At 36.3% G+C, this 12,513-nt stretch overlaps 1 protein-coding gene across 8 annotated transcripts in view; it reads left to right on the top strand.

Moving 5' to 3' along the window:
• The window catches only part of NAALADL2 (N-acetylated alpha-linked acidic dipeptidase like 2), a 1,538,215-nt gene that overhangs the window by 1,251,839 nt on the left and 273,863 nt on the right, over window positions 1-12,513 (top strand). The gene's annotated exons all lie outside the window — the stretch shown is intronic.

Here is a 12,513-nt window from a genome sequence, read left to right as displayed (position 1 = left end):
TTGAATTCACTATGACAGCTTATCTAATTTGTCTTCATATAGTGAATTCTTATCCTACTTCCAGTGACAGTACAGTTTTCAGAGAGAATCAGAAAATATGAATTTGAAATCTCTGATACACTATTAGCCATAATATATAGAACATTTGATTTCTCACCCTTCTTATTGTAAACTAATGTTCATAATTAGAGCTAATTATCTTTTCACACATTTATTGAATACCTTTTATATGTTAAATGTGGGCAACACAGAGACAGTCTTCAAAGAACTTAAGTTTTCAAGACTTATAGATTGTAAGTTATTATAACAGTCAATAGAGATAATAAACATGAGCACACTTTGAAAAATGGAAGGTGTTAAATAAACCATCATCCTTATTTTCTGATTAATATAGGAAAACTAACTGGCTCCTTAACATTTTAAAACCCTTGAATAAATGGAATGTAATTTAAAGAAATCCATTCATTATTATTACCCCGTGAATAATCCTTTTTCTCTCCTAGTGTCTTGTAAGATGTTTAATGATTTCTCTAGGAAAAGTTGTTAAATGCAATACAAAGTTTGATATGGAGCTTTGTGAACTACCAGGGTTCGTTTGAAGCTCTGAATTATATTCTCTTTGTGTGAGAGAAATCCAGAATCTTTTTCATGACAGAAATTAGGTATCAGGTATTTAATTTTACTTTTGTTGATAATAACAATTCTAACAGCTTACATTTGGGGAGCAACATTTCTTATCGATATACATTATAAAATATTTTCTTATGCATTTTAATCCTGAAATTAACCCTAGGAAGTAAGCACTGTTATTAATCTCATTTAGTGGTTAGGTAAGGCATAGATAGTTAAAGCACTCCACCCAAAAGTACAGAGCTGGCAAATGAGAGAGGCAATTTTAATTGGAAAAGTCTTTTAAGAACACTCCCAAACGGTCTAAATGCAACCTTTGTGCCAAAATTAAATGGTAATTTACTTTCAATGGAACATAATGTTGTATACATTCCTTAGAGTAAATTAGATTGAGACTTTTTTTTACCATACTTCCAGTACTTATCGGAATTTTAGAAATGTCATCTGTAATGAAAATTTTGTTTTACACTTTGGGGTTTTCTGAGGTAAATGGTTATATTTGCTCTATGTGAATACCTGACAAAAATTAGACTATAGTTTCTTTGTGTTAAAGTATAGCTATCTTTTATTTCCCTGTTAGATAATATTTATTTTACACAGCTAAGATGCCTAATTTGAAAAAGGTTTTATGGTAGAAAACATATTATTTTTATTAAGTCTTTGACAAATGATTAATGCAGCTCTATGTATCATCTAAGTATATCCTGGCATTTCTAACCTCCCACTTCCATTATATTGTGGATTTCTCTTTTGATTATTCTTTGTCTTCGCTCTGTCTCCCAAATTCCAGTTGAACTCATTAGTAATAGTTAAAGCTATAAATCGTTAAACAACAGATTTTTCTGTTAGCCACAGCACTCTGTTTAATGCTATATTTCCCACAGCTCTGGGGTCTAGATCAGTGACTTAAAACTGGAAGAGACTTACCAGCTTTAAGGGGTTTAATTAAAAGTGTAACAGGATGGATACTTTTAAGTCTACCTATACTGTTCCTATTCTTTCCCTCTGGAGATTGTGAAAAGCTTTTACTTTGTTTGCTTAATGACTTCTTGTTACTTATAAATATATTGGGGTTTGAAAATTAGTTGAGAATTACTGGTCTGGACCTAAGGCACTTTTGCATTTATGAGCCCAGATAATCCATCAGATGGCTCTAAACTGTTCCTTTAAGATCATTTTCCCACTTTGACAGGGTAGTTCCAAATAATTAAAGGAACTCTGGAGATTCCTGTTCCATTTTAATCTAGGTTCAGACTGGCTGGGTCTCCCTTTTCATATTGCATTTTGGAGACTGAGATATACTCTGAACTGTGGAGGTAAGATCTTCTTTTAAGCAGTTTAAAATTCATATTTGTAAGATAAATTCTTTTTTTCTTCATTTAAATGTTAATAATAGCAATAATAATAATGGAGCTAGCAAACCCATGATAAAATATTTTATACTGCTAAAAATATTTTTTGCATTATATAACGTTGGAAATTTTCCCCAAAATTATATTCTATTTTGGAATGATTATTTAAAATGTAATATCCCAATATGGTTTTAAATCCGAGTCTTCTTTTGATTTTATCATGCTGTGAGCTTTTGTTGGTGGGAAGGTCAACAGATAGCCATTGACAATTTGGTCAGAGTGGTCAGAAAACATACTACCAACATGATATTTCAAAAGTATTTGGGGGGATTCCCTGGTGGTCCAGGGAAGTTGGGGCTCTGTGCTTCCACTGCAGGGGCTGAGGGTTCGAATACTGGTCAGAGAACTTAAGATTCCACATGCTGCATACGGCCAAAAAAAAAAAAAAAAGGTATTTGGGAGGTTCTGGAAAACATAATAGGACTTTTAGTGTAAACTTAGTCTAAGGTAACTGGTTTGACTGCACTGGAAACCTGGATATAAAAAGGCAAATAAAAATTGTCTTTCAGAGAAAAGAGAAATGGGGAGGAGAGGCATTAATTTTCTACTTCAAGATATATGGAAGCAGGTAGATTCTAAGACAAAATAAATAGTGGTTTGATTGGATGGAACTAAACATGAAAGTAAATAGTATACATTTACGACTTATAGGTCCTATATATGGCAAGAAATGTAACTAAGTTTCTTTACTGATAAAATAAACATATTTTAAGGATATTGATTGATACTTTAAATCTTTATTACAGGAAAGATGTGATTATAGGCCCTATATTGGGACAGTTTAGGAAGGATCTTTACAGGGTTCTTAATCTTCCTGGACAGAATAGTTTGCTCTCACCTCAGTAACATATTTCATATAAACAATAAAGGGCAAAGAACTAAGAACCTCTAGTTATGCAGTGGTTATTAATTTAGTATTTCTGGAGAGGAAACTTCAAATAATGCAGCGAATATGGAAGCATTCTGTTAAGCCTGACTTTCTAGATATATGCCATTCTAGGAGAAGCTCACACATTTCTAAAACACTTGACTGGGAGGGTGGAGTCAAGATGGCGGTGTGAGAAGACACAGAGTTCATGTCTCGCCATAATTAGGGCACCTGCCGGAGGCTTGTGGGGGACCCCGATGCCCAAGGAGATGGGAAGAACCCCCAAGTGAACCGGTAGGACATGAGGGAATGAGAGGGGAGGAGAAGTGGAGGCTGCACAGGACTGGTGCCCCTGAGGGATGGCTGAGATGGGGTAGGGGTTCCCATGCCTGGAGGAACCCTCGGGAGCTCAGATCAGCGGGGAATGGGCCCAGAGTTTCCCCTGCCCTATCGGCCAGGAAAGTCTTCCTGGCCCTTGAGCCAGGTCCCATGCCCTCAGAGTTCCCCTCTAGGCTGGGTTGGTCCTGGGGGCGTTGGAGAGAGGCCGGGAGAGAACAGGAGAGGCAGGTGGGATGGGCCCTCCAGGACCAGAAAAGCAGGAAAGGAGTGGAGAGCGTTTGCCCTGCTCACTCGGGGACGGGGAGCCTGCTGAGCTCCCAGCCAGTCCCTGGCCTCCAATGTCCCCTCCAGGCCACGTGGGTCCTGGGGGCATAGGAGGGAGGCTGGGGAGATCAGAAGAGGCAGGCGGGAGGGGACATCCAGGACTGGAGGAGCAGGAGAGGAGCAGAGAGTGTTTGCCCTGCCTACTCAAATCCAGGAAGCCTGCTGGGCTCCAAGGCGAGTCTCCCACCCTCTGAGACCAGAGGCGGGAGAACACCTGGGCCCCTTCTGTTCTGTTGAGCCTAAGCCCCAGCCCCCACACCCCCCAGGGCCTTTTCCAGCCCTGTGGGTCCTAAGCATAGGCCCCACACACTGACCAAACCTCGCCCCTGCTTAGGCTATGCCCTCCACAGCCAACGCCTTTTCCACCGTTTTTTTCTTTTTCTCCTCCTCTTTTTTACTATTGTGTTTCTGTTTTACCTTCCAGTTGTTTCATCTATATTTTATTTTTATATTTATATAAAAGTATTTGTTGGAGGTTTCATTTGGAGTAATTAGGAATTGGATCTGAAGAAAACATTTTTGACATAGAATCCATTTGGAGAGATATTGTGTGTGTGTGTGTGTGTGTGTTCTTGTCACTGACTTAATGGTGCATTTGGTGAGGTGCAGGTGAATTTTGCTTAACTTCAGGCAATACTTGAAAGTTTAATGATCTGAACCAGGCAACCAAGAAAAAGTAACAAGGATGAGATCCTTCGTCTTGGGAAGAGACAGACATTTTAGGAGCGATTGTACCGGGAGCAGCGGCAATGAGGCCCCAGCAACCTAGGTTTCACAGGAGTGTCAGTGTTGTAGCATAGGGATGACTTAGCTTAAGCAACAACAGCCAGAAATACACTGTCTTCTGTAATTCCTAGTCAATCCTTTATTTTTGGTTAATTGGAGATATAAAAGACCTATGGAGTGACAACATTTTCTGGCTTCACATTTTTCTTTAACAATTTCTAGTCTTCAAATCTTTCCTCATACAATTAAGTTAAGGGTCTCATTGAAAATGGGAAGTATCATCCCTTAGGGTGTGAATTATTCTCTGCTATACCACTTTATATACGACAAAATCTGTACAGGATGGAATGATTTTCCTAGGTATCCCTTAGTATACTAATTCTGTTTTGTGGTAAATATGGAATTTTTATGGCCATACATTATTATGTTAGTGATTTATATAGTATCATTTATTAACTTAAAAGTGTATGTGTACATAAATTGTGCAAATTTTTAAACTGTGTAAAAATAGGGTGAATACAATATATATATATTATAAATAATGACTGTTTACAACTGATTTTTTTGTAGCTGTAATGCAAAAGCAAACATCAGAATGATTGTTAAGAAAATGCTTGTTAGGTAGAAATATGAAGTCCATTGGAAATGCAACAGGGTAAAAGTGTTGTCATTCCTTTATCTGAAGTTTCTAGAAGAACAATATACTCACTAATGCATAATTTCTTCATATTTGCTCTTTTCTCCTCTCTTCAATAAGGCCTCTAGTGAAAAAGAAAATAGACTATTAAATTTTATATGCAAATTTTCAGTAGTTTGCAAATGACTAGGGGCAATTCTGCCTATTAAATTACTTTATTCCCACTACTGCTATTTTAAAGTGTTGAACATTCATTTTATGTTGAAATATATAGCTTAATTTCATATTACTGAGATTTACCATATTATGTGCTTGTCAAAATCTGCATGTTTCTTTTTTATAAGTTGTTAAAGAAATGTTCTATTAATATGTGTGCTCTTGCTGTACAGTCTTATAGTGCTATATTAGCAACTAAATATTTAATAAAATTATAACAAGATATGAAGCACACTTTACACAATATATTAAAATTTCCTCTTTGCTTATGTTTTGTTTTTATTCCACTTTTTAAATTTAGAAACATACACTGATGAATATAATGCATTGTATCATTTTTCACAGCTGGGGATTCAAATATATACTGATGGTATGTCAGAAATTCCTGGAATTAATTGCTTGATTCAGTGGGGTATAGAGTTCAATAATATAATCTTATTTAATTTTAAGTAGGTGCACTTTGAAAGATACTGCTGGTGACAAATTGGTTTTATTTATTATATATTTTATCATTTTTAAAAATTTTATGGTCTGAATTAAATGGCACCAAATTAAATCTACTCTTAAAAATGTAAGCTTTCCTTTTACTTTCTTGCCTTTCAAAACACTCAGTGTGTGGAAAGAAGTCTTGGCAGTTTGTGAAATATCCATGTTTATATCTGAATAATTATCTTCTATTTATGCTGATAGTTCAGTTTGTATTTGCTATGCTTATCAAGGCTCCAGAAAGTAAACAGAAATATCAAAATCACTGTTATTTAATGTAGCAGATGCTTAATAAATATGCTTAAAGCCTTAAAAGAATCTATATAAATTCTGGATATCTCCTGACCAATTACATATCAGTTGGAGCTTTTCAAACTTCCAAAATGAATAAATCTGTGTGTGTATATATATATATATATATATATATATAAAGATCTTTATTCTCAGAATAAATATATATATATATATATATGAATTTCCTTGCAGTCCTGTATTATCTTGACTCTAAGCAACATGATTGAAATTAGGATAATTTAGGTTTAGAATGTTCTAAAAAAGCAAGTCATAAGGGATGAAAATATTTCAAAGTTCCTTGAAAATTTTTCTCCCAAATGTTTCTGGGGTCCTTTTTATTTTCCCTGAGTCCAGATACTTCTGTCTGTCCTTGAGTTGTGTCTTCTCCATGAAATCTTCCCAAAGAGCTATATCCCACATGAATCTTTTCTTTCTCTTATAGCTCTTATACTTACACAGTGAACTAATAGTTTATTTCTTAATTATATGTTGCTTTAGGTTTTTGTAAATGTTTGACACTGTAAAATATTATTTGTTCCAAAAAGCAAAACTCTGGACTTCCTGGGCAGTCCAGTGGTTAAGACTCTACGCTTTCACTGCAGGGGGCAAAGGTTCGATCCCTGGTCAGGGAAATAAGATCCCACATACTGTGCAGCATGGGTAAAAAGAAAAACTCTAAAATATGATTCATTTCCTTGGGAATCCTTTATATTTTAATGACAAGAGCTGTTCTCAGGTAGTAGTGGTAGCTGATATTATAGCCTAAAAACTAGGCCTATTATATATTCATTTAAAGATTTCCACATAGTCCTCTTTAAATATATCTAATTTTTCTTTTAAATGATGTTTTTATTTTAAAAAATATTAGTATTGATTGATTCATTTGTAAGGGGGGTGGTGGGAAATCAGCTTTTCTTCTACTCTCCTATATCCCCTGACTGGGGCCCTGCAAATTAGACTGGACAAAAGACAGATTAACAAAAGAAAAACAAACAAAATGTATCAGTGTGTGCATTGCACATACAAGGGAACTCAGTGATGAATAACTCAAAGAGGTGGTTAGAACTTGGGTTTATATAGCATCTTTACAAAGGACAATGAATTTGTACAGAAGTGACACGACAAAGGAACGGGGTTTTAGGCTTTTAGGGGCGGCAAATTAGAAAGGAAAATATATGTCAGAAAAGAATTGTTGGGAGGGTTGTTTTAGCAAGGTTTGTTATGTAGATTCCTCTAGTGCCATCTGTCTGGGCTGAAAAGAGTCTAGAGTTGTCCCTGGTGATTAAGAACCATCCTGCCTTTCCTAGTAGAGAGGACGAAGGCAGAGAATTTTTCCTATATCTGCTTCCTCTCAATTACTTTCAACTCAAAATAATCCTTATGTCAAAGTAGCATATTTTGGGGTGGCATACTCTGCACCCCCTCACATTCATTCAAGAAATATTTATCAATGTACCAGCCACATTGTACAAGATCTGGGCTCTTATGGAGTATGCATTCTAGCAGGAGTAGCCTGATAATATACAAATTAATGAAGAGGTGAACAAGAAATTATCACATGATAAGAGTACTATGTAGAAAATTAAAACAACAGGATATGATAGAGAGTGAGTGGTTGACTGCCTCATATTGGATAGTCAAAGAGGTCTTCTGGGAGGAGACGACATTTATAAAACAGAAATGGAGTCACAGATGTAGAAAACAAACTTATGGTTACCCGAGTGGGAGGGGGAAGCGGAGGAGAGATAAATTGGGAGATTGGGATTGACATATACACACTATTATATATAAAATAGATAACTAATAAGTACCTACTGTATAACACAGAGAACTCTACTCAATATTCTGTAATGACCTGTATGGGAAAAACATCTAAAAAAGAGTGGATACATGTACACGTAAAACTTATTCACTTTACTGTACACCTGAAATTAACACAACATTGTAAAGCAACTATACTCCAATAAAAATTAAAAAAAAAAAATTAAGACCTGAAGGAGCTGGCCAAGAAAAGACCAGGGGGCAAATATTCCATGTGGTGGAATCAAGTAATCCTTAGTTTGTGATGTTAGTGGGTGAGGGAGAGTGCAGTACTAGACGAGAGTGAGGAAGTAGTCAGGAGCCAGATATCAGGTTGGGTTTTCCAAACCAGGCTCAGTGTTTGTGTTTTATTTTGAGTGCAATAGGAAGCCTTTGGAAAGTTGAAACTAGGATGGAGTATCATGGTAGGTTTTACATTTTTAGAGATTAGTCTAGCAATATTGTGTTTTCAAAAGCATTTTTCATGCTGCTAGCCTTTATGATGATTATGTTTAATGGCTAGATGATATATGATGAGTCATAATTTAAGTACTTATCTTTTGGGGTATTTAGGTTACTTTAAATATTCATTCCCTACTTATAATATTTAATACATTCAAAAAATAACATTATAGTATAAATAATGACATGGTAAATATCTTTATGTAAATAATTTTCCTCTTCTCTTAGATTGGTTATATGCTATGGGTTCTCAGAAATAAGGTAACTAGATCAAAGAACAGGAATTTTTTTTAAGCACTTAATACATCCTGCTAAATGACTTTCTAAAAGGCTTGTATTAAATTGTTTACATTGGTGATATAAGAGCACACAATTTATTGCAGGCTTACTGACCCAAATCCTGTTAATTAAATAAGCAAAACCCCCCAAATGATTACATATATTACATATTTAGCATAAGAGAAAAACACTATTACTTAAAGTAAGCAATTAAATAGCAAACACAACTATATAAAATACAACTTAGCTTAAACTTATACAATTTATGTGCTATCAGTTGCTATTTACCTTATGATAAATCTGCTATCTAGGTCTAATTAGAACATACCATGGTGCTTTCAGACTTGGAGAGCAGCCTGAATCTTAGTGATGCACATCCAAGAAGGTCTTTTGCAGATTTTCCTCAGAGCCTGGGGAGCAGCACAATTAGGCTTAAAGCCAGTCACTTTAGGGCTAGGGGCTTTCAAACACTTTCTAACTCTAGCTCCTGTGAGCCAAGACCCTATCTATTGGTGAGTCCTGAAGTGTTTTTTTTTTTTTTTGAACTTATTTTAAGTTATTGTTCAATGTCAGAACAAAGAAATACATTGCTATTTAACTGAATGTATTTGAAACAGAAATCCAAACTTCATTGACAAAATGATCCTCTCAGTAATTTGTCTATCCACCACAGTGTTCAGTTATCAGAAAAGAAACTTCTGGCTAGTAGTGTCTATAGTTGAAAACCCCTACCTCTCTTTCAGATAGCAGTGGGTGCAAATTATTACATTATTTGCTAACCTCTTTTTGCAACTCTTTGTGATTACTTATTAGCATGTGTCTTGTAGACAACCCTGAGAGATGAAAACTAATCATTCTTAATATTATTTGAAAGAGGAGCACCACCTTGCTTAGTTACTCGTGTCATGCTAGGTTTATATATACATCTTCTTTATCCATTCATCTGTCAATAGACACTTAGGTTGCTTCTGTGTCTTGGCTATTGTAAGTAGTGCTGCTATGAACATTGGGCTCTATGTACTTGTTTCTTGAGTTCTACCTCAGACCGACTGAATCGTACATCTGGGGATAGAGCCCAGCAACCTGTGTTGTAACAAGCCCTCAGGTGATCTCTTGAATGCTACAGTTTGAGAAACACTAAGTTACAAGTAAGGGACAAAAAAAAAGTGAATAGTACAGAAAGACTATAAAAAAATTAGTGTGAGGAACTGGATGAATGTTGGGACCATATTTGGATCTAAGGAACACTGAGGAAATAGCTGATTTGAGAGAAGATATCAATATTTTTTTTCTTTGTTTTATTTTTTATCAAAATTTTAATTATAGTAAGATAAACTACACATAACATTTACCACCTTAATTATTCTTAAGTGTACAGTTCAGTAGTGTTATGTATATTCACATTGTTGTGCAATGAATCTCCAGAACTTTTTTACCCTGCAAGGCTGAAACTCTATACCCATTAACCCATTCCCCAGTTTCCCCCTCCCCCTAGTCCCTGGCAACCATCATTCTATTTTCTGTCTCTATGAATCTGACTACTCTAGATGTTTGATTGTATTAATCTGGTTGGGCAGCTATAACAAAACACCATAGACTGAGTGGTTTTTATTTATTTTTAAAATTGTTTTTGTTTGTTTGTTTTTGGGGGGTTTTTTTGTTTGTTTTTTTGTGTTTTTTTTGGCTGCTCAGTGTGCATGGCATGTGGGATCTTAGTTCCCCGACAAGATATTGAACCCATGCCCCCTGCAGTGGAAGCCTGAAGTCTCGACCACTGGACCGCCAGGGAAGTCCCATCTGGGTGGTTTAAACAAAAAACATTTACTTCTCATAATTCTGGAAGCTGAAAGGTCCAGGGTCAAGGTGCTGGTTCCTGGTGAGAGCTCTCTTCCTATCTTGCAGACAGCCACCTTCTTGCTGTGTCATCACATGGTGGAGAAAGTTCTGGTGTCTCTTTCTATTCTCTTAAGGTCACCAGCCCTATCAGATTAGGATCCCACCCTTATGACCTCATTTAACCTTTGTCACTTCTTCATGGGCCCTATCTCCAAATACAGTCACATTTGAGGTTAGGGCTTCAACATATGAATTTGGGGGAGGGGGGCACCCAATATAGTCTGTAGCGTTCATGTAAGTGGAATCCTACAGTATTTGTCTTTTTCTGACCAGCTTATTTCATTTAGCATAATGTAGAACTTAATCTTTGTTGAGGTAAGTTTGAAGTACCTATTCCACATCCAAGTGAGATGTCATGGTGGCAGATGGCAGGAGGGCATGCTAAACGGTCATCTGTGTGCTTTTTGTGTCTATCTGCAAAATGTCAAATCCAATACAGTCTCATATAAAAGTATTTTCTATTTCAAAGTGCTTTTAGTTCCAGATGTGGGGAAGAGGGGATTTCCAAAGTGAATTTTGAAAGCTGATGTCTTTGGAATCACAGCATTGGGATCAAAGAATTGAGAATTAAGTGGGGAATTCCCTGGGAGTCCAGTGTTTAGAACTCTGTGCTTTCACACAAAGGAAAATTAAGTTAAAACAAGTGATAGAAGTGTACATACTGACCAAAATAATGGGCCTAGGTCTGGTGCAAAGAAACTTAACATGTGGAGATTGGAATGTGGGTGAGAGTCACGTGTAGTGTCTGAGTATCCTAAGCACAGTGCTCCTTAGACACAACGGTGGCTACAAATCTCTGATGAACTTATTCTAGCAAAACTGTCCCTAAGCTAGCAGTTATTTTGGCCCAGGGCTTTAAGGTTATGCCATGATGCTGTCATCTATCAGAGTTAGACATAGTAGTGCTGATGGTTTTATTTCCTCTACCTAACTTCTCACTCTCAGCACTTAACTTGCTTGAAATGGTAATATGTGATGGTTTGCCATCCATATCCTTTTGCCCTCCTGCTTGCCAAGTCTGAATTTTTCAGCTTTTTCTCCCTGTGCCCCCCTAAAATTAAATGAATTAACTTCTAAAAAAACCTGAGAGTACCCTCCTGATTTACAACCTTCCCATAACCCTGGTCATAGAGAGGACAGCAAACTTTCTTCTGCTGTCTACTGAATGACGCTAAATATATGCAGAGTAACTCCAATGTTTCCTTCCTTTTGCATGAACCTTTTTTGAAATGTCTGATTTTTCTTTTTTTGAGGAAAGTTACTAAATTTTCATTAAAAATATTTGCAGCCTGAGACAGTTAATGTTGAATTGAAAACCAGTTAGGTTTTTCAGTTAATTTTTTTAACGCCTGGCAGCTGGAATATATCATTAAAATGCTGACCCTGGATTATTTAAAATAGCATTGCCTGTGAGACTAAGAGAAGCTATTTAAGACAAACCTCAAGAAGGCTGGTGGAATAATAGCTGAAGTTATGTTATGTCAGCCAATTCCTCAACATGGAGCAGCACTGTGAAGCCAGAATTTTTATCATTCACTGAGACGTAAAATTTATATCTTGATCCTTTTGGTCATTAAAGGTCCTATAGGAAATGTACCCAGGGAGAATGTGCTTTCAGCCAGTGTGTTGACCAAAGGTCAATTTGGATGTTTCTGCTTTACCTTTCCAATATGCTCATGGTTTCATTTAGATATAATCAGAGTACCATTTTTGGAAGGGCTCTGGGGTTGTCACTCTATATACAGTGTGCATTTCATGAAGAAATAGGTTTAGTAATTGCGATGACCAACAGCAAACCTATTACAGAAGTGCCAAAGTGGCTAAGGGATCTATGGAGTTTTTTTAGCTGGTAAATTGTTTTTGTCACTGTTTTTCTTAAACTGAAAGAATTTTAATTTAATTGATTAGTCAGCAGTCTACCGGCTCTTTCCGTACAAATTGAGTAACTCCTTCCTTATTTCCTTAGTTAAGCTGGGGGAGCAAGAAGTCATTGAACCAAGGATGTGGGTAGGTGGGGGGGAGGCAACAGCATAACAATCTAAGTTAGAAATCCCTACCTGTCATTCCATTTGCTATCCTTACATCTCTAGAGGATAGCAGAGCTTTTAGTCTGCAAAATGGGATAATAATACTTGTTTCACCCA

The sequence above is a fragment of the Mesoplodon mirus genome, assembly GCF_964341445.2.
Source record: "Mesoplodon mirus genome assembly, chromosome: 6".
Classification (NCBI taxonomy): Eukaryota; Metazoa; Chordata; class Mammalia; order Artiodactyla; family Ziphiidae; genus Mesoplodon; species Mesoplodon mirus.
Note: the sequence above shows the minus strand (reverse complement) of the source record. Positions and strands in the feature narration are given on the sequence as shown.